At 50.6% G+C, this 25,399-nt stretch overlaps 1 pseudogene; it reads right to left on the minus strand.

The window, feature by feature from the left end:
* Positions 1–1,648: 1,648 nt before the first annotated feature.
* On the minus strand, positions 1,649–25,361 carry LOC137833267 (protein PUTATIVE RECOMBINATION INITIATION DEFECT 1-like; annotated as a pseudogene).
* Between the last annotated feature and the right edge of the window lie 38 nt (positions 25,362–25,399).

Below are 25,399 nucleotides of genomic sequence, written 5' to 3' on the forward strand. Positions count from 1 at the left end.
CAAGGGAGAGGTTCCCTTACTGACCTCGTCCTTGCCGCACAGAGGTAAGGGAGGATTTTAACTGGGAACCATATTGTTCTCGACCTTGGCGTTCTCACACAAGAGGGAGGCTCACTAAGAACCATTCTATTCCCAGTCTTGGTGTTTCTAACCCAAGGGAGAGGTTCGCTTACTGACCTCGTCCTTGCCGCATAGATGCAACGGAGGATTTTAACTGGGAACCATACTATTCTCGACATTGGAGTTCTCACACAAGAGGGAGGCTCACTAAGAACCATACTATTCCCAATCTTGGTGTTTCTAACCCAAGGGAGAGGTTTGCTTTACTTCACTGTACAAGACATTTGCAAAGATATATCTTTTAACTGAAATTTTATTGGGTGACCTCGTTCAAAAACCCTAACAAGGGAAAAAGAGTGTCCCCTAAACTGTGTACAATGAAATAATTAACTGAAATAAAACTTTAAATTTGCTCTGTTCCAAGTTTGAGGATGTACGCTCCGTTCCCAAGTGCCTCTGTCACACGGAATGGACCAGTCCACTTGGGAGATAACTTGTTCTCTAGCTAGTACGGGTGGGATTTTCGCATCACCAAGTCGCTGACCTGGAACTGCCGAGGTCTCAACTTGGAGTTGTACTTGTACTCCACCTTTCTCTTCAAGGCTTCAGCCTTGATGCGAGCCTCCTCCCTGACTTCATCCAGTAGGTCCAGGTTCACCTTTCTTTTTTCGTTGGATTCTTCAACCACGAAGTTCTGGAAACGTGGTGAGCTCTCCTGGATTTCTACAGGAATCATCACGTCCGAACCATACACCAAGCTAAAGGGTGTTTCCTTGGTAGTGGACTAGGGAGTGGTGTGGTAAGCCCACACAATTCTAGGAACCTCTTCTGCCCAGGTCCCCTTGGCTTTATCCAGCCTTCTCTTCAGACCTCTGAGCAGAACTCGGTTGGCAGACTCGACCTGGCCGTTTGTCTGAGGGTGCTCGACTGATGCAAACACCTGCTTTATTCCAAGCTCTGTGCACAACTTGCCCAACTGTTGGCTTGCAAGCTGGGTGCCATTATCGGTCACCAAACGTTTTGGGACTCCAAAATGGCATACTATGTTTTTCCACACAAAATGCTGGACCTTGTAGGCTGTGATTTGCGCAACTGGCTCGGCCTCTATCCACTTTTTAAAGTACTCAATGACAACCACAAGGTACTTCATCTGTCGCACCGCTAAAGGGAATGGCCTCTGAATGTCGATCCCCCAGGTATGAAACGGCCATGGGCTGTGAATCGATCGCAACTCCTCTAGTGGCGCCTTGTGCCAGTCAACATGTTGCTGGCACTGCTTGCATCGTAGTGCATACCTCGTGCAATCTTCCCTCATGGTTGGCCAGTAGTATCTTGCGCGAATGGCTTTTGACGACAAAGCTTGGTCGCCGATGTGACTCCCACATATTCTTTCGTGGAGCTCTGCCATAATCCGTGTGCATTGCTCACCACTTATGCAAGCCAAGATAGGGTGGGTATACCCATGTTTGAACAGATTCTCATCTACAAGAGTATACTTGCTCGAATTTTTCTTGACTACTCTGCCTCTATGGACTCTAGCGGGAGTATCCCGTTAGCCAAGTAGTGTCTGTAGGGTGTCATCCAGGTTTCACCCCCTTATAGTTGCAATTTGCTCGGTAGTTAAGAAGTTAGATTTCAGTTGTTCTAGAAATACAACCAAAATCTCCGAACTCAAGTTACTTGCAGTAAGGTTATCCAGTATGTCAGATATACTTGAACTATTGTTCCGTCCGGTTGACCGGGACGTCTTCGTGCGCGACCTCAACCGTCAGCTAGGGACTCCTTCCCACTGGTTACCTGTGGATTCCTGCAAAAAAGAGGACAAAGAGGCGCCCTAGCGGCCGTGTGCACTCCGACGCTCAAGTCAGCCAGCAAGAAACACCAAAACTGTCCACCTATGTCTCTGAGCACCGTGTATGGCACTCTGAAGGTGGTAAAAGAACTGTGTATATCTGTGTGTGTGTTGTCTCTTTCAGGCAAAAATATTCCCCAGTCACTTGTACGTAACCTTGAAGCACGAGCAAGCAACTAGAGAGTTCTCTGGTAAATTTGCCAAAAGTTCCAACCTTTTTTCCAACATCCTCCGCGCTATTTAAACTACCCAAGCATTTAAAGCGCCTTAAAGAGCTTTTAATCAGAAACATAACGCACTCATTAAAGCGTTTAATTAGAAAACGTAGCGCATTTAAGACGTTGAAACGCTTGGGAGTCATTATAGTACCTGAATGCTCGAAAGGGGAACTGTATTGAATGATTTAATTACCTGGCACCTGACTAAAGGGTGTTTCCATTCTGACATGGCTGTTGTACACGTGGAGGACCTCACGACGACATGACCCCATCTGGGGGCGCTTCTGCCCACCTGGGGACGTTTCTACGTGTGAGTCCTCCTGCTAGGAGTGCTACTGCGCTAGGGGTGACTTTTTGGGTGCCAACTCATGCGCCCAATCATCTAGTCACTTACTCTGAGAGCGTATCTGCCTTCCTCTCGCACCCTGCACCCGGTTACCCTGGGTGTGACCTTCCTCTTGGGTCGTATCTGTCCCGAAGGCGTCTCTAGGGCGGCAGGGGTACTTCACGAGTCAGGCTGCCCTACCCTGATGCTATCACTATGGCCTTGAAGCCACCTTTTCATTCTCTTTATCACTTTCCCGGGCTATCGGGACCTGAGGCCTTCCCACGGTGTCGCTCCCTCCATGGTCTTTCCTACCCATGGGTATCAGGGAACCACACCGTGATTGCCTTGCTTTAGCACTGTTTGATCTGGCGACGCCCTGGTTGGGCGACGCCTTTACCTAGGTGGCGCCTTGCCTTGGCGACGCTTCCTCTTGGCGTCTCTCCACCTAGGCGACGCCTTGCGTTGACTTTGACTCTTCAGCCGTTGACTTTGACTTTGACTTAGTCAACGCCCGGATACGGGACGGTACACAAGCCCCCCAGTCTTAAGCTGAAGACTTGTCTTCAGCGTAAAGACTAAAGTCTCGCCCACGCTGTCCACGTGCCATCCTGATGACGTGTCATTCCCTGCTGACTCAACAATTCTCGAATTGTTGACGTGACGCTCTCTGAACCCTAGGAGCGCTCTTACTGATTGATTTGACCTCCTCTGAAACGATGATGATAACACCTTTTGGGTTAACCTTGATCGCGCGCCACGTGGCCCATCGCGCGGCCCTCCTTTAGAGACCTTTGCGTTTCCCCTGGGCAATTGACCCTCTGACGCGTGGCCCGATCCTGCGGCCCTCAGTTAGCGCCTCTTGAGTTGTGAAATGTAACGTTTAAGTTACTCCAAACCCCGCGCTCACCCTACTGTTACATTCATTCGCTCTGCAACTCCGCACTGTTCATCGCCTTCAAAACCCTTTTTTCTCTGCAATTGCGATTCTCTCCTTCCTGCGCTCTTCTACCGCCTCCATTCCTATAGCAAAGGTATGATTTCGAGTACTCACGACTCTTCCCTTTCGTCGCATTATAGGATTTATTGAACTGCCTGGGACTGTTGTTATTCACGTATTACTGCATCTCTCCGCTTCTTCTTCCTCCTCTGATTTTTCTCGCGTGGGTGACGCTTCCTGGGGCTCTTTCCCCTTCTTGCCATGGCTACACTTGCTAAACCCTTTTTCCTCTCTTCTTTCTCCAGCTATCTATTTTCACCATGACGCGCGCGAACGCGGAGCCTGATTCTTCCCCCACGACCCCCAAGTCCAACTACAAAGCCTTCTACCCTGGGCCCCCGACGAGCTCCTGAGTGAATGCACCAGCCTGACTTCCTTCCAGGACCTGGAAGCTCACCGGGGGGATCCTCATTTGTACAACTTTAAAGCCTTCTTCCGCACACACGACGCCCACATATCCGTCCGTCCTGGCAGGCCTGGGGAACCTGTTTGCTTGGACGACAGGCCTACAAAGGGGAAACCCTTCTTCTTCATGTACCAGACCGTGTTCAAGCGCGTAGGAGTGCGTCTCCCGTTCACTCCCTTCGAACGGGAACGTCTCACTGAAATCAACACTGCCCCCGCCCAGCTTCATCCCAACAGCTGGGCATTCGTGAGGGGCTTTCAAACTCTTTGTGGACACCTGGGCATCCCCCCTTCCGTAGATGTATTCCTGCATTTCTTTGAGGTGAAGAAGCAGGGGAAGAGCTTCTGGGTAAGCTTTTCCGGGATCGCAGGCAGGATCCTCCTATCCCTCTTCCAGAATTCTTATAAGAACTGGAAAGGGAAGTTCTTCAGGGTGTGCAGCGCCAAGCACGATCCTACAGCTTTGGATGGCTTCCCCCTTTACTGGACGGAGCGCCCTAAATTGCTCAGGGCCAAAACCCTGGAAGAGCTATCTCCCGCCGATAGGGAGGTAAGCAAAGCCTTGGCCGGGCTGGGGATCATTTTTTATACCCTGAAGCTAGTCGCTAGCGAGTACAATGCTCACGCCCTGACCACCTACTTTGGTAAGGGGCTCTCCCCTCATCTTTTTGTTGTGAACAGTCTGTTGTCGAACGTTCGTTCCCCCGGACTCTTATACTCATCTATATTGTGTTACTTGCATATCACACCTCCAGGTGTGTTGTAATTTTGCATAGCTGCTTTGGTCCTAATTTTTGCTGTTTGGTCTGTCTTGATGTAGGATCGGTGATGGGCGCTTCCAAGAGAATGATGCTGGTGAAGGCAATGAAGGAGGCACGTGCCGCCAAGGCGGGCACCTCCTCCACCCCTGCTGCTGATCCGGTTCCCCCACCGACTCTGTCGCCGCCTCCTCCGGTCACCGCCGAGGCTACCTTGAGTTCACCTCCGTCGTCTCCTCACAGCCTCGCAGCACTTCAGACTCCTCGCTCTCCTCTACCCATCGTCGCTGTTCCCCTCGTCGCGGCCTCGTCACCGGCTCCAACCCCCCTTGACAAAGGGAAACGGGTTTTGGAGATTCTATCAGATGATGAGGACTCAGAAGGCGTGGCTCCCTTCAGAAGAAGAAAATCTGCGCGGGTTCCTCTTTCGGTAGAAGCGTCGCCCCAGGGAGGGAACCCCTTCATGGACAACCCCCCAAGTGCGACCTCACTCCCTCCCATGCCGCTCCAAGAGGAAAGGGGCGAAGGCGCCGAATCTGCCACGCCTCCGCCGCCGACAGAAGCCATTGCTTCCCCTGCTGCCGTCGCTGCCGCCCCTGACTTCATCGCCATCCCTCCTCCGATTATGCATCTAGTGAGGGGCTTTAGTGGCGGGACTCTGCCAGAGGGCACCGACAGGAAGGAAGGCATGCCCTTCTACTTGGGGGCCTTCCTGGCGGTGGCCCTTGAATGGCGCGCCCAGGCCAGAAACGCGGCCATGCAAGCTCAAACTCTCCAGGCCTTGGAAACAAAGGCGACTACTCTGGAAGAGGAAATGAGGACCCTGGGGCGCCAGAACGAAACCTACCAAACCTCTCTGAAGCAAGCGCAAGAGTCAAAAGCAGAAACTGAGAGGCAACTGGCAGAGGCATTGGAGCTCCAGGCTGGCTTTTTTACTCGTGAAGTCGCCCTCCAAGTCTAGGTAGCTGGCCTTCAGGAATTGCTCAAAGCTGATGCAGAAATTCAAAAGGACTTGAAGGACCGTTGCCGTGAGCAGGCTGACAAGACGGAGCGAATGGAGGGGGAAATGGCCACCCAGGCCAAAGCTATGGACCTTCTCCGGGCTGACTACGACAAACTACAGGTCAAGGTCAGTCGACTTCGCGTTGAGAAAGAGGCTCTGGAGAAGCAGGTGACCTCTGGGGATGCCGCCGTTGAGGAGCTGGAGAAGGAGAAAAGGTTCCTTATCCAGGAGATGGCGGGTACTTTCGAGGAGGGGTTCCAGGAGGCTCTGACCGAGGCGTCCTGTGAGAACCCTGGCATCAATATTTCGAACTGCGACCCCATGCACCATGTCGTCAACGGGAAGGTCGTGCCCATGGACGTGGATGACTGAACCGTTATCTCTCAACCGCCACCGTCACTCTCAAGCTTAATTCCTTTATTCTTTACGCTTGCTTTTGACTTTCTCTGTTCAAACTTGTAATTCTTTGAACTATCTGTACTTTTGCTACAAATTTGGGTGTTCATATGATTGCCTTTGTGTCTTTGCCATATACGATTCTGCTTGTGCGATCTTATTCTCATCTTTTGCCTTCTTATGCTTCGGTTGTTCTGTTTGTATCGTATTCACTTCTTTGCTTCGTTGGGCAGCCCTGTATGACCGGGAAAGGTCGCGTGCCAACTCTCACGCCCGTGGAGAGGCTCACCTAGCGACGCCGTATCGTCCACGGGGTGTCTCTAACACCGAAACGGTTCTCTCCCTGATTCTTAGCCCCCGGCGCCCACGCCAAAGGAGAGACCTGCTACAGCAGTGCCGTATCGTCCCCGGGTGTCTAAAACGTCGAGTGCTTTGGGGGGGTCGTTCCCTCTATGGTCTTTCCTTCCCATAGGTATCGGGGAACACCCTGCCAGCAATTCGCTGGCGTTTGGCGATCTTGTCTCCCTCCACAGTCTTTCCTACCCGTGGGTATCGGGGAGATAACGCCAGCAACTAACTTTGCCTTCTTTGATTTCGTCTCCCTCCACAGTCTTTCCTACCTGTGGGTATCGGGGAGGCGACGCCAGTGACTACCTTTGCCTTCTTTGATTTCGTCTCCCTCCACAGTCTTTCCTACCTGTGGGTATCGGGGAGGCGACGCCAGTGACTAACTTGGCCTTCTCTGATTTCGTTTCCCTCCACAGTCTTTCCTACCTGTGGGTATCGGGGAGGCGATCCCAGTGACTACCTTTGCCTTCTTTGATTTCGTCTCCCTCCACAGTCTTTCCTACCTGTCGGTATCGGGGAGGCGACGCCAGTTGGTATGTGGGTTGGCGACACCAGTGACGTCTCACGCTGGCGTCCCCCTTCACGTCCTTTCAGGCGACGCCTCGGGCGTTACCTTTACTTCGACATTGACTTTGATTCTTGCCTTGGTCGACGCCTGATGACAGCGGAGAGCTCAAGGTTTTGCCTGTGCCATCCACGTGGCGCTTCTTGTATGGCTGATGGGACGTTCCGTCATTCGACTTGATCCACGTGGCGCTGCTTGTATGGTTGATGGGGGCATTCAGTCATTCCATTAAGTTCTGACTCCTGCTGTGCCCCTAACTCACTTTCGACGGCGCTTCGTACCCCTGGATATTCTGTTGATACGACGTTTTCTGATTTTAACCAGTGGTGCCAGGGTTATCCTTCCATCTTCTACCACGTGGACCAATCGTGCGGTGCATCCATTCGCGTCGTTTGGCGCTCTAACCGCTTTATTTAACTCTTCAAACTCTGGAACTATCCTCATCATTTTCTCACTCTTCATAACCTCCTTGCGTTCTTTCCTCTTGCACCCTTCCTTCTTGCACCCTTTCTTCTCTGACGAAGGGTTGTTCCAGCCTTCGCTCCCTCGCTCAACTCTTGCATTTCTGGCAGTCCTGATCTTGTTAAAGAATGTCTTCTCACGCTGCTTCCTCCAGGGTCCGTCCCAAAGACTTGTACCCTTGGGCTTCGAGTGAACTTCTTGACGAGTGTTCATGCTTACTCTCTACCAGGGCCATAAGGGAACACAAAGGGGATTCGTGTTCCTATGACCACCGGGCCTTCGCGAGGAGGCATGACGATGACATCGCTGTGCTCCCTTGCACTCTAGGGGAGCCAGTATGTGGAGACGAACGGGCCAACGAAGGGGTCCCTTTCTTTTACTTTTACCAGGTGGTGTTCAAGACCATCGGAGTGCGCTTACCCTTCTCCTGGTTCGAGAAGGAACTGCTGACGGAGATCAACGTTGCTCCGGCCCAGTTATACCCCAACAGCTGGGCCTTTGTCAAAGCCTTCGACATTCTCTTCAGGTTTCTAGGTTGTGCACCCTCGGTTGACCTCTTTCTTCACTTCTTTGAGGTGAAGAGGCAGAGACACAACCTCTGGGTAACTCTCAACAATGTACCCGGGAGAGTTCTCTTCACACCCTTCCAAAGCTCGTTCACCGGGTGGAAAGGCCGGTTCTTCAAGATCTGTCGTACTGATCTTGTTCCCGACGCTCTGGATGGGTTTCCGTTGTACTGGGTGAGAGAGGAAAAGGCCTTCAAAGCCAAACCCCTCAAGAAGCTGGCTCCAAGTGATCAAATAGCTTGTCGGATTCTTGCTGAGGCGGGAGGTTTTGACTCTGCCACGGTGATCAGCCTGGAGTTCAACGCTGGGGCTCTCGAGAAGTACATATGTAAGACCCACTGCCTTAGAAAACTCAGCCTTCATTACTTTCTGTACGTGCATGTCTTGCTTCATGATGTCTCTAACACATCTTCTCCCTTGGTGCAGGTTCGAAGATAAACCAAGAAAAGAGGACACGACTTACTCGAGCTCTGCAGGCTGGGAAAGGGGCTTCGCCTTCCTCCAGTGATAACTCTGATGACCACTGAGGAATGGCTTGTTCGTGTTTTTGCATGATTTGTAGCGTTTGCTCCGTTTGTACTTGTATTGAACATTGCTTGTAACAACAACTTTTCAATATCATACTTGATTTTTTGCAACGCCACCTTACTTTGCATATGCATCATGCACTGCGCACTTTCCTTTCGTCCTGTTCTTCCAACGTTACATAACTTCATTTGGGCGACGCCTTCTCAGGGGCGACGCCCCTGTCTAGGTGACGCCTTCTTTCTGGGCGACGCCATGACCTAGGCGACGCCTTCTTTCTTGGCGACGCCATGGCATAGGCGGCGCATCACATTTCTTCAAACAGAGAAAGATAAAGGCTGAAAACCAAGGCACTTCTTTTTCTCAAACTGGTTTTTCCTTTTATTAGGGTGACCTCATTAAAAAACCCCCAAGGGGGAAAAAGAGCGTCCCCTTCAACTAAATTGTTACATACTACTTACATAAGTCAACTGAAATAAAATTTTAAGTTGGCTGCATTCCAACTGTGCGGGATGGGGCCTCCATCTAAAGTCTCCAGGTTGTACGAACTGTTGCCCTTAGCTTCAGTAACTCTGAAGGGCCCGGTCCACTTGGGAGACAGCTTATTCTCCAACTCGTATGGGTGAGCTTTCCTCATCACTAGGTCGCCAACCTGAAACTGTCGCGGCTTTACCTTAGAGCTATATTGCCGCTCTACTCTTCTCTTCATCGCTTCAGCTTTTATTCTAGCTTCTTCCCTGGCTTCTTCTAGCAGATCCAGGTTAACCCGCCTCTCTTCATTGGACTCCTCCGCCACAAAGTTTTGAAAACGTGTCGAGCTTTCATGTATTTCTACTGGAATCATCGCGTCCGACCCGTACACCAAACTGAAGGGCGTCTCCATTGTAGAGGATTGGGGCGTGGTGTGATATGCCCATACAATCCTTGGCACCTCTTCCGCCCACGCCCCTTTGGCTTTCTCTAACCTTCTTTTTAACCCCCTCAGCAGAACTCTGTTTGCCGACTCTACTTGTCCATTGGTCTGGGGGTGTTCAACCGATGCGAACACTTGTTTGATTCCTACTTCAGCACACAGATTTCGCAACTGCTGACTGGCAAACTGGGTCCCGTTGTCAGATATCAGGCGCCTAGGTACGCCAAAGCGACACACAATGTTTCTCCACACGAAATGATGTACCTTATGTGCAGTGATCTGTGCCACGGGCTCCGCCTCTATCCACTTAGTGAAGTATTCGATGGCGACGATCAGATACTTCATCTGCCTGGTGGGAAAGGGCCCAGGATGTCAATTCCCCATGTATGGAAAGGCCACGGGCTGTATATGGACCGCAATTCTTCTGGCGGCGCCTTGTGCCAGTCGGCGTGCTTTTGGCATTGCCTACACCGCTGGGCGTGACGTGCGCAGTCCTCTTTCACTGTTGGCCAGAAGAAGCCTGCGCGTATTACCTTGGAGGCTAAGGATCTTCCCCCTACGTGGCTTCCGCAGATGCCTTCGTGTAGCTCCGCCATTATCCTGGTGCACTCATCGCCACTGACGCATGTTAGGATAGGGTGAGTGAAACCGTGCCTGAACAGCACCTCATCCACCAAAGTATATCTTGCGGCATTTCTTTTGACTTTTTTACCCTCTTCAGGGTCCACTGGAAGAGCCCCATCCGCCAGGTATCGCTTATAGGGCGTCATCCAGGTGTCTCCCTTGGACAAAACACATACCTGCATCTGCTCTTCCTCAGGCACACCCGCGTACATGCTGATGCGGGGCGCCCTCTGCGTATCTTGGGTCAAAGAGGAATGACTCCTCGACCTTCCCCTTGATGTATAAATCTGGAGGACATCCACCCTGTTGTCTTCCACGAATCGACGCGGAGCTTTGAGGGTCTCCTGGATCACTGTCCTCTGTCTACCCCCCTTGCCTGAGCTGGCCAGCTTTGCGAGCAGGTCAGCTCTGGCATTCTGCTCCCTCGGGACATGTATCAGCTCAAGAGCGTTGAACGCCCCCCTCAACAACTGGACGCATTTTAGATACGCCGCCATCTGTGGGTCCTTCGCCTGGAACTCACCCGACACCTGCCCCGTAATCAACTGAGAGTCGCTCTTCACCAGGAGGTTCTGTGCGCCCATCTCCTTGGCCAAGAGCATTCCTGCTATCAGGGCTTCATATTCTGCCTGATTGTTACTTGCCTTGAAGGCGAAGCGCAGGGCCTGCTCGATCAGTATGCTGTCGGGTCCGTCCAAGACTATTCCCGCACCGCTCCCCTATTGGTTGGAAGAGCCATCAACCGAGAGCAACCACTGCGAACTCGCTTCCACCTCTTGCTCACCTCCGGGCGAAAGTTCTGCTACAAAATCTGCGTACACCTGCCCTTTGATGCATCCTCTAGGCTCGTACTGGATGTCGAATTCTGACAGTTCCACCGCCCAGCGTACCATTCTTCCTGCCACATCAGGTTTCTGCAGCACTTTCTGTATAGGGAGGTTGGTCATCACCACCACCGTAAAGCTGTGGAAGTAATGACGGAGCCTCCTAGCAGAGAACACTACCGCCAGCGCCGCCTTCTCTAATGCTTGGTACCTCGCCTCAGCCCCCTGTAAGGCCTTGCTTACGAAGTAGATGGGCTTCTGACTCTGGTCCTGCTCTTGGACCAACACGGAACTGATGGCCCGCTCCGTTACAGTAAAATATAACCGGAGGGGCACGCCCGCTACCGGCTTGCAGAGGACTGGTGGCGTCGCCAGGTACTCCATCAGCTTAATGAAAGCCGCTTCGCATTCATCAGTCCATGCAAAGCGACTGTTTCTCTTGAGGCACTGGAAATATGGGTGCCCCTTCTCTCCTCCGGCTGAAACAAACCTCGAGAGCGCCGCCATCCGCCCTGTCAGCTGTTGCACCTCCTTTACCGATGTCGAGCTCCGCATGGCGATAATAGCCGCACATTTGTCGGGGTTCGCCTCTATCCCCCTCTCGGTGAGCAGAAAACCCAAGAACTTACCGGCCTCTACCCCGAAAACACACTTCTCGGGGTTCAACTTGAGGCGGTACTTGGATATCGTGTCGAACAACTCCTCCAGGTCTGTCATGTGATGCGCCCTATTCTGCGACGCCACCACCATGTCGTCTACATAGGCGTACACATTCCTCGCAAGCATTGGCGCCAGGACCTTGTCCATTAGCCTCTGGTACGTGGCGCCCGCATTTTTCAGCTTGAAGGGCATCACCTTATAGCAGTAACTGCATGTCTCAGTCATGAATGCAGTCTTGCTCTCGTCTCTTTGGTGCATCTTGATTTGGTTGTACCCTGAAAAGGCGTCCAGGAAACTTAGCACCTTGCTGCCGGACGCACTGTCTACCAAGGCGTCGATGCTGGGCAGCGGATACGAGTCCTTTGGGCATGCCTTGTTCAGGTCCGTGAAGTCAACACACATCCTCCACTTTCCGTTCGCCTTTTTCACCAAGAAGACGTTGGCGAGCCAGTCAGGGTACTGAATCTCCCTGATGTGGCCAACGCTCAGCAGCTTCTGCGTTTCGTCTTTCACCACCTGTTGTCGTTCCTCATTGAACTTTCTCCTTCTCTGACGCACGGGGCGGACCGTGGCGTCCATGCTGAGGTGGTGACACAGGAAATCGGGGTCGATGCCTGGCATATCCGAGGCGGACCATGCGAAGGCATCTAGGTGGCGTGAAATCACTTCTGCCACCCCTTCTTGTTCTTTTGGGCTTAGCGAACTTCCTAACTTGAAAGTCTTGCCGCCAATCTCCCTTTCTACGGCGTTAGCCGCAGGCTGCTCCCTGCTGTCATCTTCGACGGGCGCCGCCTCTTCCACGGGCGTCGGGTCGTCAGGGCCTTCCTCCATTGGCACATCTGCTTCGGGCATCGCCCTCTCCGCGATGGCCTCTTCAGGCGTCAGCCCAGCGGGCGTCGCCTCAATCATCGTCGCGTCCGCGCTCGGCGGACGTTCATACACCATGAATATGCCTCTCTTGGTTTTCAGGCTGTTTTCATAGCATTTCCTCGCCTCCTCCTGGTCTGACCTGATGACTATCACCCGGCCACTGAGATCCGGCAGCTTCATCTTCATGTGACGGGTGGAGGACACCGCGCTCAGACGGTTTAACGCCGGTCTACCTAGCAAAATATTGTAGGCGGAATTAGCGTTCACGACGAGGTACCGGATGCTCTCGGTACGGGAGGCCTCTCCGTCTGTGAACGTGGTCCTCAACTCCAGGTACCCCCGGACTTCTACCTGGTTATCTCCGAACCCATACAAGCACCCAGTATAGGGACTCAACAGATCGGGGGACAACCGTAACTTATTAAAGGTCGACAGAAACATGACATCTGCCGAACTTCCTTGGTCTACCAGCACTCTGTGCACCTTCCTTCCGGCGGTGACGACTGAGATGACAACGGGGTCGTTGTCGTGGGGTACCACATCTCGGAGGTCTCTTCTTGTGAACACAATATCTGACTCCCATGGCTCCCCCGAGAGCCTCTCTTCGATTGAATTCACCCCCCTCGCGTATTTCTTCCGCTGGGAGGCGGTGGGTCCTCCGCCGGAAAAAACCTCCAGCAATGGTGTGGACCTCGCCAAGCACAGGCATCTCATGTGCTGGTTCATCTGCCGGCGGCGGCAAGGTGGCGGTCGTTGTGGAATCTGCGACATAATCTTTCAAAAACCCAGTCCTCACCAGCTCATCTAGCTGGTAGCCCAACGACAGGCAATTATCAATGTGGTGCCCGAAAGCCTCGTGGAATTCGCACCAAGAGTCTTTACGAGGCCCTAACACCTTGTCGGTCTTCGCCGGTCGCCTCAGCCTCTCAGCTATGTTAGGCACGGCGATCAAATCCTTCAACTCAACCACGAAGTTGTACCTCGCCGGTCTCGCTCTTTCTCTAGCGGGGCGATCGCCCCCTGCTGGACCCCGGGGCTGGGGCTTTCTGGCCTCGTAGGGGCGTCTCGCCTCTGGCTTCTTTCTTCCCGTCGTGGTCTCGTTGACCTTGACGGGCTGAGCTCGCGCCGGTCCCCTTGGGCGTGAGGGCACGATGCTGGTGCGCTTCACACATACCTCCCCTTCAGAAGCAATATGCTCTACCGCCCTACGCCGTAGTTCGGCGAAAGTCCTAGGGCGGTTGTGGATAATAGATTCTCCAAAGGGGCCAGGGCATACGCCTTTCACAAATGCGTACACGATCATAGGCTCCTCTGTTGTACCAACCTTCACGACCTGGGCCCCGAAGCGATTGATATACTCCTTCAGGGTCTCCCCCTGATACTACTTCACATCGAACAGATCGTAGGAGACCGGCGGCGGGGCCTTGTTGGCTAAGTACTGTTCCCTGAACAATCGCGACAATTGGCGGAAAGATGTGATGTGACCTTCGGGGAGGCTAATGAACCAATCCATAGCCATCCCGGTCAGGGTGCTCATGAAGAGCTTGCACTTGGCAGCATCAGAACCGCCTATCAGGACCATCTGTGTGTGGAATGCGGCAAGGTGTGTCTCTGGGTCCTCCATCCCGGTGAAGATCACCTTGGGTCCCGCGAACGTGTTCGGGATCGCTGCGTCTAGGATCTCCTGTGAGAAAGGAGTGGAAAACTCCCTTGGTGGGGAATGGTTCTCCATATCGTCATGTCCAGGCCGCCTCCGATCATTTCTCAGGCCCTGGCGCAACTCCTCATTCACACGGTGGAGCTCTTCGTTCCGCTCATGCGAGGCGTCAAGGTCTGCCTGCATGCGTTCCTGCTCCATTTTCGAATCCGCCATGTCCTGCTGCAGCCCCCTCATTATTTCCAGGACCTGCTGCATGGATAGTTCTGCTGGGGCTGCGCGTGCTGTGCGTCGTCTGGTGGGGGCCATTGTCACTCCAACCTCCTTCAACGTTACTATAACTTGGTAGGTTTTCTCGAACTTGTGATGGGACTGATGTTTTATATCGGCCCCACGGTGGGCGCCAAATGTTCCGTCCGGTTTACCGGGACGTCTTCGTGCGCGACCTCAACCGTCAGCTAGGGACTCCTTCCCACTGGTTACCTGTGGATTCCTGCAAAAAAGAGGACAAAGAGGCGCCCTAGCGGCCGTGTGCACTCCGACGCTCAAGTCAGCCAGCAAGAAACACCAAAACTGTCCACCTACGTCTCTGAGCACCGTGTATGGCACTCTGAAGGTGGTAAAAGAACTGTGTATATCTGTGTGTGTGTTGTCTCTTTCAGGAAAAAATATTCCCCAGTCACTTGTACGTAACCTTGAAGCACGAGCAAGCAACTAGAGAGTTCTCTGGTAAATTTGCCAAAAGTTCCAACCCTTTTTCCAACATCCTCCGCGCTATTTAAACTACCCAAGCATTTAAAGCGCCTTAAAGCGCTTTTAATCACAAACGTAACGCACTCATTAAAGCGTTTAATTAGAAAACGTAGCGCATTTAAGACGTTGAAACGCTTGGGAGTCATTATAGTACCTGAATGCTCGAAAGGGGAACTGTATTGAATGATTTAATTACCTGGCACCTGACTAAAGGGTGTTTCCATTCTGACATGGCTGTTGTACACGTGGAGGACCTCACGACGCCATGACCCCATCTGGGGGCGCTTCTGCCCACCTGGGGACGTTTCTACGTGTGAGTCCTCCTGCTGGGAGTGCTACTGCGCTAGGGGTGACTTTTTGGGTGCCAACTCATGCGCCCAATCATCTAGTCACTTACTCTGAGAGCGTATCTGCCTTCCTCTCGCACCCTGCACCCGGTTACCCTGGGCGTGACCTTCCTCTTGGGTCGTATCTGTCCCGAAGGCGTCTCTGGGGCGGCAGGGGTACTTCACGAGTCAGGCTGCCCTACCCTGATGCTATCACTATGGCCTTGAAGCCACCTTTTCATTCTCTTTATCACTTTCCCGGGCTATCGGGACCTGAGGCCTTCCCACGGTGTCGCTCCCTCCATGGTCTTTCCTACCCATGGGTATCGGGGAACCACACCGTGATTGCCTTGCTTTAGCACTGTTTGATCTGGCGACGCCCTGGTTGGGCGACGCCTTTACCTAGGCGGCGCCTTGCCTTGGCGACGCTTCCTCTTGGCGTCTCTCCACCTAGGCGACGCCTTGCGTTGACTTTGACTCTTCAGCCGTTGACTTTGACTTTGACTTAGTCAACGCCCAGATACGGGACGGTACAACTATCAAACACAAATCTCATCCACTGAGGGATTTTACGCAGATTTAGCACAGCTATAGCTATGAGTACTTGAGGACTTTGTTTGTTCATGAATGATTGTGATGCTAAAGCAGGAGATGCAAAAGATAATGTCATCTCCTCAATAATCAATCTACACCAGCTACTCCCTTCCAAGAGTTTTGTTTCTTTTGTCAGATTTTCCCATCCCAGAATCATTGACAGGCAGAAGCAACAATTTGTAGCCACTCTCAGATCATTATAGAAAAGCAGCCTTTCCTGGATGCTCCTTTATGAACATTAAGTACCCAACAGTACATCTCAACTCTTCATCATTACTGTTTATTTGATCTGATATTCTGTTAAATAACTCTAACAGACTATAAGAAGCAGCAATCTTGATTACAGGAGAACCAAAATGCAGAAGTCTGCACAAGTCATGGCAACGGATGCCAATGAAGGCTAGTGGCTCCGATGGTTTCAATGAAACAAAGAAGCTTTGCCAATCGACAAACCCTGGTAGGACATCATGCAAGCTATAATAGAAGATTTAGGATTTAAAACTCATTGTTTTAAATATTTAGAAAAGACCATTAAGGGGTGTAAAATATAATTTTCTTACTTTAATATGCTAGAATTAATTTTCCAGAAAGTGAATATACTTTTTCTTTTTGTTACTGATGTGAACGGCTTACCTTTTAACGGCGAAGTAATGAAGCAAAAGCACAAATATTAAAGTTTCTCCAGTGCTTGTTCCCTCGTCGAGGTCTACCAAAGCAGGTCCCTTCAAAGAAGCAGCAGACTACGGTGTGTTGACCATTGAGATTATAGAAGTATTAAGAAGAACGGCCTTTGAAGTCTCTTCAAGTGTTTTCTTGGTGGAAAGATGCAAAATTAAGGAAAGAATGCCAATAACGAAGAGACTTTCGTTACTTAAGATAACAACCTTTTCGGATGGAATTGAATACTCCATCATCTGCAGAAGTGGACGTGGTGTGAGAACAATCATTAACTAAGTCATTGTGGTTTCTAGTATGTTTAGGGATAGTTGGTCGGTTATAGAATTTTGTAATGTCAGATCACAGTATTTTTCCACCTCATCTGTAACAATGGTGGTTTTGCTGTAATCTACTCCCGTTTGGTGCTTATACTTATACTTGTATCTATTTATTTCTAATATTTCGTAATAATTATTGTAACACATCTCCAAATAGTTGTTTGTGGCCTGTTATGCATTATAATGTACTACACATGTTTTTGCATGCATGGGCATTGTATCACTCAATCCTCACATCAGTTATCTTTAGTCATACAGAGTACAGCTCCGCTCTGCCTAAAATTCTTGTAACTAACGTCCTCTGGCATATTCAAATTTGAAAATCGGGCTAAATGACAACCGTATTAACAAAACTCAATAATGTGCTATATCATCATTACGGACAAAGATTATGCATGAATAGGTTCGAATTTGATATTACATTAAAATCAATCAAATCACACAAATTTAATGTTTGATTCGAATGATATTTTAACCAAAAATTTAATCAAACGAAACTCTGCTAACACGTCTGAACAGAAGTAGAGGGGAACGTTAGAAAATTTAGGGACTATGTCGAAAGCTAGAGTAAATTTGCACGACAACAATTGTACTCTAACCAAAAAAAAAAAATAGAGGTCAGTAAACAACCAAGAGGGAAATGAGACCGAAAAATGGCTCTAACCACATAAAAAATAGAGGTGAGTAGACCGTTCTAAGAGGAAGATAGGACCTAAAATGGGAGTCTAATCATGATAATGATTAAATTTATACGGAGCAATATGAATAAATAGAAGTTCAGCTACTCAAACCTTCATGGTTACCGCAACCCAACTTTGATCAGCAGACAGTGTTTCAGGATGCACTGAATTCAACCAAAATCAAGATGGACATGTAAGTTGTTGTCGACAAGGAATTACTCAAATAAAACCAACTCCTGATTGTTGTCGCCATTCCATGCAAAGATAATTGCTCACAAGCAGTTGGGTAGACATGGAGCATAGTTGCCATGACATTGAGAACACATACTACGTCACATTCTTGCCTTTCTTCCTCCAAGAGCTGTGCTAATAGGCACACGAAAATTCTAGCTCCGTAGTTATCCTCAGTTGATACTAACTCTGCTAGTGTCTGGACGTTAATAGTTTGATTATTGTTTCCGAGAATTATATCAGTCTCTTCTAAGTTATAGCTTCTGCAAAAATTTAAAATCTGATTGCATAATGAGTTGATTAAGTTATCTTGTTGAAACAACCACTTCAATGATACTGTGTGAATTCTTGCTGAAAGTAAGTCCCATTCATCAATATTTATGAGCTGGAATATTATCTCCTCTGCTTCTTCACTGTAGTGAATTTGTTAGTTCGTATTGTCAAGACCCCATAATAAACTGTAAAGATTCACCAGTCGTGTCACGTTCATATTATCGGTGGTTACAATGAAAATCGCTCCTATTGAGAAAGAATATATTGTTCAAAGAAGCTAAAATCAACTTCACATCTGCAAGTCTGGTAATTAAAGTTAGAAAACTGTTAGGGAAAATAGTTGTCGATGAATTGCTAACCAGGGCAATAGGAGTACGAATTTTGGCAACGTAAGTACCTTTCATCATATAGCGAACTGGTGTACAAAATCAGCAAAACTGCAGATTGACAAGAAGGCAAATCCAAACTGTTAGTACTCCTTTGACCAAGCAAAGAGAGTAAATCGATAGATGGTGAGACAGGTGTAAAACGGCCTCTCTAATTGGTTGTCCAAAATAATTTCCTAGTAGAGAATCCCTGAGTGAACTTAGCAACAAATATATTCTATTTTTCATCTTATCTCCTGTAAACAAACCCAGGCATTCATAAGAAAAGCTGAACCAACCGACTGAAATCAAAGTCTCTGCATTTTCCGTGGCATTAATACTAGACTGCAGAAGCAGTATCGAATGGGCTCTTCCATTTCATTGATGTCCATTACAAGCCAAGGCAGTAAATGGGCTCAGTATGTATCTAGAATACTGCTTTTAAGATCCAGCTTATTAGAGTTACTGGAGTTTCCATCATAACTGATCCGGTCGGTCATCGGTAGTCGATGACGTCAGCAGCAGATAACCACGTGGACCACTAGCAGGATGACACGTGGATCAGGTGGTAGAGAAATGAGGGAGGAGATCACCCAGTATGGTTATCGGTGGTCGGTAACCGAGTGGCCACCGACAGATCAGTTCCAAGATAAACGGGGGACACGTGGATCAGGTGACAGAGTAATCATGGAGGAGATCCCCCGATATGGAGATCGGTGGTCAGTAACCGAGTGGCCACCGACAGATCAGTTCCAAGATAAACACCCGGGGGAGAACGCGAGAAGCAATAGAGCACCGATCAGTCATCGGGTGCATGGTCATCGGGGTTTCGTGTTACACGCAGTTAAACTGGGACTGAGATTCCCAGCGAGAGCGTTACGCATGGACCTCGCATGATCATACCTCAGAGAAAGAAGAGCTCCTCGTCGGTATAGTCGTGCACGAGAGTGGCCTGAGGGAGTCAATAAACCGGTCAGTGATTGGTTACTCTCTCAACCCATTACGTGCATGGCATCGTGAAGGGGAAATCGTGTATGCAGAGAGCAATGCTTGGTGAGTGTGCCTAGTCCAGCCACACCTGGCGTTCTCCTGGGAATGTGCGATTTCGCCCAGATGGAAGAAACGCGCTAAGTTACTCCGCAAGGGAATAACTTAGGCGCACAAAAAGAGATGCACTAGAGCCCTTCAGGTGGTGGCACGTGAACGGTTAGATGCAAGTTGCATGCCTCCACGTGTCACTGTCTGAGAGGGGTGCGGCCCAGATAAAGGTGCACTCTGTGTCGTGAAAGGTATAGACAGAAAACCCAGACACCCACGACCCTGACTGTGGTACGTTTTCGTACAAAAGCATAACAGAATTCTGACACACGCAGAGAACAGCGTAGCAGAATTCTGTTAGGCACAGACACAGAGGGAGATAAAAAGGGAATCAGAGAGAAATACAGGGACACTTTTTTTACACACATTATTTTCTAGTGATTTTGTGATCTAACTTGAGCGGGAGTGCAAACGGCCGCTAAAGGCACTGTCTGTGTGCTTGCAGGTTGCATTCGGAATTCCCAGAGGAGGAGGTTCTAAGAGTGTTCTTGCAGATAGCACAGTTGCCATAGGTGGGTCAAGCAAGTGACAAGGCAATTCCTCCACGCTCGAGTTGTCGGCAGGATCATTTGGCGCCCACCGTGGGGCCCGTTTGAATCGAGGTCCCATCCACACCAAAGTTTCTAGAGTTTCTCAAAGTCTTTGTTGAGTGTTTGCTGAGAAAATGAGGACAACGCGCTCCAGTTCAGTTGCGCCATCAACCGACGAAGATGTTGTGTCCATGACGCAAGTGATGGACATGATGAGGACGCTGCAGGAGAACGTGGCTGCATCGCGTTCTGAGCAGGAAAGGATGCACGAGGCACTGGTGGCCTCGCAAGCAAGGAACGAAGAGCTCAACAGGGTCAACGAAGAGCTGCGCAAAGCCCTTCAGGAGCGGGAGGAGCGTGCGGCGGGTGACAGATCTGCACCCCCATCCCCACCACGCAGCTTTCCTATGCCATTTTCCAAAGAGATCATGGACTCGGTAGTCCCGGCTAACACTGTGGCAGTGAAAGCGTCTTTCACTGGGGTGGAGGACCCTGAAGCCCATCTCACGACGTTTCATACTCAGATGATGCTCTCAAGGGGCTCAGACGCGGTGTATTGTAAGGTGTTCATGAGCACTTTGAGCGGGACGACGTTGGACTGGTTCGTCAGTATACCCACTGGCCACATTACCGCGTTTCAACAGTTTTCCAAGATGTTTATTGAGCAGTACATAGTGAACAAGGCGCCACCTTTGGTGTCTTACGACTTGTTTGATATAAGGCAGTACCAAGGGGAGTCCTTGAAGGATTTCCTGAACAGATTCGGAGCTCGGATAGTCCGTTTGCCAGGAAAGGACGAAGAGATGTTCGTGCACGCCTTCAAAAAGGGCGTGTTGCCTGGGCCTTTTAGTGAGTCGCTCATCAGGAGCCACCCCGCCACGTTCGCCGAAATCCGGCAACGTGTTGTGGCTCATATCGCCGCCGAGAGCGAGGTCACCAAGAAGAAGAGAGGAAATGTGGCCCCAGCTAAACCGCGCACCCAAGCAAGGGTACAGCCTCAGAGGGTAATGGAGGCGGCGGCGGGAAAGAGGGATTAAAGGACGCGTCATCCTTACGACCCTAAGAAAAATAAGAGCGAGGGACCAGGGAGCCCTAGAGAGAGTAATCGCCCCCCGAGGTATGAGTTTGTGATGGGTTTGGCTGATTTGATCGCCATCCCAAACATAGCTGCCAGGCTCAAAGTGCCTGAGAAAACGGCAGAGAAGATTTTGGGGCCAAAGCCAGACGCATGGTGCGAGTTCCACAAGAGTTTTGGCCACTCTATCAATTCGTGTTTGGCTCTGGGGCACCAGCTCGCCGAGCTGGTCAAATGTGGTTTCCTGAAGGATTACTTGTTAGAGAAGCAAGCGGACCAAGCATCAAGGGCTCAACCGGCGAGCAGCGGAGGGCAACAGCACGAGGTGCCTATTCACGGCGAGATCCACACCATAGCTGGCGGATTCTCCGGCGGGGGGTGCACAGTGTCGCAACGAAAGACGTATGCGAGGTCGATAATGTCAGTGGAAGTCTTTGAGGATCACTCGCCCGACGTGGACATCACGTTCACCAAGGAGGACCGCAGGGACGTGGTGCCTCACGACAACGACCCTATTGTGATCTCGCTTGTTACGGCGGGAAGGACCGTCCACCGGGTGCTGGTCGACCAAGTGGAGGTGAGGGGGTATATCGAGCTGAGGACGACCTTCACAGACGGCTTGGCCTCACAAACGGAGAAGGTCAGGTACCTTGTCGTAAATGCCCCGTCAGCGTACAACATACTGCTGGGGAGGCCAACGCTCAACAGAACAGGAGCTGTGCCTTCGACAAGGCACATGAAGGTCAAGCTGCCGTCTATGGAGGGTATGATCATCACTATTTGCTCCGACCAGAAGGAGGCGAAGAAGTGTTACGAAAACAGCCTCAAGAACAAGAGGTCTGTGTGCCACGTAACCACAATGCCTCCCCCTGGCGTGGAGCCGGAGCGCGAACCCCGGCGAGTTTCGGATGCGGCGTTAGAGGTGGTCGCCGAGGGCGACGTGCCGATGGGGAATGTAGAGGCGAGGTCGGAGAGAAACTGCTCGGAGATCGCCAGAGAAACTGGTATCGCGCGGGCGGTGATCGCCAGCGAGAGGAAACCTCAGCCAGTAGAGGAATGGCTCGAGAAGAAGATCAGCGGTAAGGTGTTTAAATTGGGAAGAACCCTGGATAGCAAGACGCAAGACCAGATCGCAGAAGTAATAAGTAGACACTTGGATGCGTTTGCGTGGGCTGCTTCAGATATGTCGGGGATCGACCCCGATTTCTTGTGCCATCGTTTGGCAATGGACCCCCAAGTCAGGCCCATCCGCCAAAGAAGAAGAAAATTCAATGAGGAGAAGAGACAGGCGATCAAAGAAGAGACACGGAAACTACTTGCAGCAGGCCACATCAGGGAAATCCAATATCCAAAATGGCTCGCTAACATCGTCCTGGTCAAGAAGAGCAGCGGAAAATGGCGGATGTGCGTTGACTTTACAGACTTGAACAAGGCCTGCCCGAAGGACTCTTACCCTTTGCCAAGCATTGACGCCCTAGTAGACAGTGCATCAGGGTGCAAGCTGCTCAGTTTTCTGGATGCCTTCTCGGGGTACAACCAAATTAGAATGCACCCCATGGACGAAGAGAAGACCGCCTTCATGACCGAAAGGTCATGTTATTGCTACAAGGTAATGCCCTTCGGGTTGAAGAATGCAGGGGCCACGTACCAAAGGCTAATGGACAAGGTGCTCGCGCCCATGCTCAGAAGGAATGTGCAGGCATACGTCGACGACATGGTCGTGACGTCCCTAGAGAAAGACAAGCACGTCACAGACTTGGAAGAGTTGTTCATCACAATAGCCAGGTACAAGCTAAAACTGAATCCTCAAAAGTGCGTTTTTGGTGTAGAAGCAGGGAAATTTCTGGGGTTTCTTCTGTCAAAGAGGGGAATTGAGGCTAACCCCGAGAAGTGCGCCGCCATTTTGGCAATGAGGAGCCCCGCCAATGTGAAGGAAGTGCAGCAACTCATGGGGCGGATGGCCGCCCTGTCTCGATTTGTATCGGCAAGCGGAGAGAAGGGCCACCCATACTTCCAATGTTTGAAGAGGAACAACAGATTTGTTTGGACAAAGGAGTGTGAGGAGGCCTTCGTAAAGCTCAAGGAATATTTGGCGAGCTCTCCAGTTCTGTGCAAGCCCCAAAACATAACACCCCTCAGGATGTACTTTGCCATAACTGAGAGGGCGATCAGCGCAGTGCTAGTGCAGGATCAGGACCAGACCCAAAGGCCTATATATTTCGTTAGCAAGGTGCTGCAAGGCCCGGAGGTAAGGTACCAGGCCCTAGAAAAGGCAACATTAGCGGTTGTATTCTCGGCGAGGAGATTGCGCCATTACTTCCAGAGCTTCACGGTACTGGTGATGACTGATCTGCCGATCCAGAAGGTTTTGAAGAAGCCCGATGTGGCTGGAAGGATGGTGAAGTGGGCGGTCGAGCTTTCGGAGTTCGACATCAAGTATGAACCCCGAGGATCGATCAAAGGGCGAGTCTTCGCCGATTTCGTGGTCGAGTTGTCCTCCGAAGTGACACAAAACGCCGAGGGTGACTTTCGCTGGGTACTCTCTGTTGATGGGTCGTCCAACCAGCTGGGCAGCGGGGCTGGGGTCATCTTGGAAGGGCCCAACGGAGTGTTGATAGAGCAGTCATTGAGGTTCGCTTTCAAAGCAAGCAACAACCAAGCAGAGTATGAGGCTTTGATCGTTGGAATCCTGCTGGCTAAGGAAATGGGGGCGAGAGTGCTGATGGCCAAGAGCGACTCGTTGTTGGTCACGGGACAAGTAACTGGCGAGTTCCAAGCCAACGACCCGCAGATGGCAGCCTACTTGGAGTACGTGCAGGAGCTAAGAAGATCTTTCGCTTCATTTGAAGTGGTGCACGTGCCAAGAGAACAGAATGCCCGAGCTGACTTGCTAGCCAAGCTCGCCAGTTCAAGCAAGGGGGGTAGACAGAGGACTGTCATTCAAGAAACTTTGAAAGCGCCTCGAGCATTCGTGGCAGACCACCAAGTTCTCCATGTTTGTAGATCAACGGGAAGACCGGCGAGAAGTCATAGATCCCTAACGCAGGAAACTCTGAGGGCGCCGAGGGTTAGAGCGCACCCAGCAGAAGAAGGGGCAAGATCGATGCAGATTTGCGTTGTCCACGAGCCAGACACGTGGATAACGCCTTACCAACGTTATTTAGCGGATGGTGTGCTTCCAGTTGACTCAACTGAGGCCAGAAAAATAAAGAAGAGCTCCAGCAAGTTTACCCTTATTGACGGCGAACTGTACAGGTTTGGATTCACACACCCCCTTCTTGTATGTATACACGGAGAGAAGTGCACGAGGATTATGGCTGAGCTCCATGAGGGAATTTGCGGGAGCCACATTGGAGGTTGATCGCTGGCGACAAGGACTATCCGTGCAGGCTATTACTGGCCCACGATGAGAGAAGATTGCAAGAGATACGCCCAGCGTTGCAAGCAATGCCAGCAGCACGCCGATTGGCACAAGGCACCCCCAGAAGAGCTGAAGTCGATTCACAGCCCCTGGCCGTTCCATACTCCGCAAGGGAATAACTTAGGCGCACAAAGAGATGCGCTAGAGCCCTTCAGGTGGTGGCACGTGAACGGTTAGATGCGAGTTGCATGCCTCCACGTGTCACTGTCTGAGAGGGGCGCGGCCCAGATAAAGGTGCACTCTGTGTCGTGAAAGGTACAGACAGAAAACCCAGACACCCACGACCCTGACTGTGGTACGTTTTCATACAAAAGCATAACAGAATTCTGACACACGCAGAGAACAGCGTAGCAGAATTCTGTTAGGCACAGACACAGAGGGAGATAAAAAGGAAATCAGAGAGAAATACAGGGACATTTTTTTTACACACATTATTTTCTAGTGATTCTGTGATCTAACTTGAGCGTCGGAGTGCAGACGGCCGCTAGAAGCGCTGTCTATGTGCTTGCAGGTTGCATTTGGAATTCCCAGAGGAGGAGGTTCTAAGAGTGTTCTTGCAGATAGCACAATTGCCATAGGCGGGTCAAGCAAGCGAAAAGGTAATTCCTCCAAGCTCGAGTTGTCGGCAGGATCAATAACTGTATGCATATGCCTCTTTAAGTAGGTACAAGCATTGCAAAATTTGGTTGATATTCCTTTCAGAGACATATAGACAAGCTAAAATGGCATGTCTTGTTGCTTCCCCGATTGATTTTGACAGATCCAGAGCTCCATTACAAGATGGATATCTTATAAGAGCCACAAAGACAGAGCAGACCATTATAAAGGTCTCGAGAATCATACCCATTTCTCCATCGGGAATACTTTTTGAGCATCCTTATCCAAACAAGAATCAGTTCCTCTAGTTGAGAAATTGATACAGATCCAGGACCCTCAGAAATGCATTCATAAATGAGCGTCAGTGTCGCACACTGGACAGGATAAGTAGTTCAGTAGTTATACATAAGACAAATAACAAAATCCGTTT

The sequence above is a fragment of the Phaseolus vulgaris genome, chromosome 6 (assembly GCF_051622355.1).
Source record: "Phaseolus vulgaris cultivar YP4 chromosome 6, ASM5162235v1, whole genome shotgun sequence".
NCBI classification, from domain to species: domain Eukaryota; kingdom Viridiplantae; phylum Streptophyta; class Magnoliopsida; order Fabales; family Fabaceae; genus Phaseolus; species Phaseolus vulgaris.